We start from the raw sequence: 3723 nt of genomic DNA, 5'->3' as shown, positions 1-3723 counted from the left end.
CAGTTTTCACCCTTAGCTATAAATACCCCCTCATTTGTACATGCAAGGGACTTTTCACCTCAGCTCCTCCCACATAGCCAAGAGAGTCTGTAATATTTTCTTTGAGGAGTAAGTAGTGGCTCCAATGCCCCGCACTCAGGGTTAGTGATGTATGGTGTAACGATGTGTCTTGGAACTTTTTCTTAATTCAAAATCCTGCCAACAAGCCAACACGTTTTCACACATGTATTGTAACTATTGTAAGACTAATCTTTAACACTTGTGGTGCACGTTTCTGTAACCTATGTTCTACATTTGAACTATTTCACTTGTTGTAATACATAATCTATTAATGGAAATGTGTTGTATATCCTATTAACATTGTCTCGCCTGCGTAGACTACTCTCCCGGACACCAGACAGACTGTTCACATGAAACTTGTTGTAAGAACCATTGCACTCGTTTGGACTCATACGTTGAGTGTTGTACGTGTTATCTTACCTTGTGTGTTGTGACTGCCGCATCCGTGTGGACTGCTCCTCTGGAAGCTGTGTATGTCCTGTTGTGTTGTGTGTTCCTAACAATGTTGGGACTACTCCCAATCGACTTGGAACTCACTGTCACCCATTCCCTCGACATTGAAATAACCATTGACACAAGTGACACTTACACTCACCAGGAACGTGAACCTCACTTCTCAAAGACAAAGGAAACCACTCTCCTGTGTTGACAATCAAGACTTGATGAGAGATTTTTCGGCGAAAATCACATGGAATACCATTTGTCGACGCGTTTCGAACCAACTAGTGTGGTTCATCGTCAAGACAAGTTGAAGAAATAGATCCAGCTTAGCATGATAAATAGTCTGAGCAGAGTCTCCAATGGCTAAATTGACTAACGGCTAATTTTGACCTTAGGACCCAGGTCAAATTCTTATTTATTAATTTAATGTTATTATTATAATAATTATTATTATTTTTTTCTTATGGAAATAAGTTAAATTAGGTAAAATGGTTGGTTTTAAAAAGGGGAATTTATTTATTTATTTAAATTAAAATTAATATATATATATAATAATATTAGGTTATTAAGGTAGGATTAATAATTTTAATGGTTGGTTTGATAATTTATTTATTTATTCAAATTATTAAATAATTATTATTGGTATTCTACATATATATATATATATATATATATATATATATATATATATATATATATATATATATATATATATATATATATATATATATATATATATATATATATATATATATATAGTTTAATTAAAATCATAAGTTGACTAGTATTTTTATTCAATAATAATTCAATGGTTAGTTTATTTTTATGGAAGTTAGTTAAAATATAAAAATAAAATAATTTTAAGGTTAAAGATGTAATTATTTATTTATTTAACTTATTTATTAACATATATATATATATATATATATATATATATATATATTCTATAATTAAAGTTATAATGATGATGATGATGATGATGGTTAACGTCCGCTGAGACCAAATAATGGTCTATTGGACCTAAAGAAACAAATTATCTATTTTGATTTAAGATTTTATTCCTATGCTCAAAAAGCTTGGAGAGAAGCCTCCCGAGCTCACTATAATTTTGACATTGTAAAAGGCTAGGAAGGTCAGTATTGTAGCAAAGATTGTGAAACTGAGATCTAATGTGGTTATACGCGGGGCACTCTAAGAGGAAGTGGTTTTCATCCTCGATGTTCCTATTCTCACATATATGGCAGATCCTTTCCATCCATGGCGTTTTAGGAACTGCCCAACGACCTGTTTCACTATGGAGCTCATGAGAATTCGTTCTAATCTTTGCTATATTAATTTTCTTCTTTGAGCTAGTTAAAATAGAGAGATATTTTTGATATTCTAGGGTGGGGTTGATGACCTTCTTATAATAACTTAATTTTCTTTTAGCCGCTAAGTCTTTCTCACACCATATTTTTTCTTTGAACTTAGAAGTAACAATATCTTTAATGTTATTTATGTTTTGCAATGCATCATTTTCATTGATCTCCCAATAGTTTATCCAGGCCCTTGTGTCTTTATGCCACCCTCGATTGAGCCTTAGGTGGTTTTGGCTAGAATTTAAAGCTAGCTTAGGAAGTCTATGATCATCTATGTTACTGATTTTGTGCTTGTACAACAGAAACCTAAGCATAGCTAGGCTCTCAATAGGGGAAAGACCTGCTTCTATAAGGAGAATAGGATAGGGTGTATTACTTTTAATTTGCAGGTTATAAGTTATAAAACGCTTCTGGATTTGCTCAATCTTTCTCCATGATTCTCTGGAGATGATGCAACCCCAAACCTCACAGCCATATAAGATAACAGGAGTGACTAAAGTTTCAAAGAGGAACTTCTTTTTATCCCACATTACAAGATTTGTTATTTTACAATTATTTTCAAGACCAAAGTAAGCTTTCCAACCCCCATTAATCCTTTTCTCAATGCTATGGTTCCAGTTGAGCTTGTGATGAATATCAATTCCTAGGTACTTGTAAGAATACACTACCTCCAAGTTATTATTGTCATACATAAAATTAGCGTAAGTGTCTTTCTTGGATTTGATAATCATAACTTTTGTTTTGTCAGTGTTAACAGTCATACCCATGGTAGAGCAGAAATCCTTAAGAAGCCTGAGTTGCTTAGTAAGATCAGATGGGCACCTTGCCAAAAGAACAATATCGTCAGCATAAAGAAGAAGGATGACGACTATCCCAGCTAAGATCGTGCCATCACATCCTGCTTCCTCTAAATAGCCTTCGAGCTTATCGATGTAAATGCCAAATAGGGTAGGGGAGAGGGGGCAACCTTGTTTAACTCCGATGTTACACTTAATATCTTTCGACCACCATTCATTGCTCTTTAGCTTGGAAATTACATTCTCGTATAACCTTATAGCGGCATCTCTCAACTCGAGAGGAACCTTTAGCTCTTCTAATCTATTCCAAAGGTTGTATCTAGGAACCGTATCGAAAGCCTTTCTAAAGTCCACAAAGCAACAAAATAAATTGGATTTATCATTACGACATTCCACAAGTCAATGATCCTAAGCGTAACAAGGTGGTATGTTGTTAAGTGATGCCTTCTGAAACCTGCTTGGCCTTTAGCCCGCTTACCTTCACTTTCAAGCCACATGCTTAACTTCTTTTCCAAAATACTACCATATAACTTGGCTAAGAGAGGGCTGATCATAATTGTTCGATAATTAGAGGGGTTATTTGTATCCCCACTTTTAAAAATAGGGATAATGAGGCTCTCAGTCTAAGGTTTAGGGAACCCTTGCTTGACTGCTTGATTGAAAAGCTTGTGGATGTGGGGGATGAGGACAGGACCTCCAATTTTTAAGATTTCCGCTTGGTAACCTTCAATGTCCTTAGCTTTCCCATTAGCGAGGCGATTAACCCCAAACTTAATGTCTTCTGAAGAGAAAACTTCTTTCGTTTTGAGAAGGGTTTCAAAATTATCCATGACATTTGGAGATTCATAAAGCTTTTTAAGATAGGAATTCCAATCGTGAAGAGCAATTTTATTATTATCCTTAGTCTTCCTAGTTAGAATCTGCCTTCAAAATTTCTTAGGAGCTACCTTAGAGAGGTGTAAGAGATTCTCCTGTCTTTGACGAATGTACTGCCTCTTTTTCCTTTTAGTTAGGGCTTTGTATATTTTTATCTTGTCCATTTTAAGAGATTCATCAACAGCTTCCTT

This window comes from Pinus tabuliformis, chromosome 2_1 (assembly GCF_031772625.1).
Source record: "Pinus tabuliformis cultivar Carrire ecotype Pingquan chromosome 2_1, CPIR1, whole genome shotgun sequence".
NCBI classification, from domain to species: Eukaryota; Viridiplantae; Streptophyta; class Pinopsida; order Pinales; family Pinaceae; genus Pinus; species Pinus tabuliformis.
The sequence above is the reverse complement of the archived record's forward strand: the minus strand, read 5'-3'. Positions refer to the sequence as shown.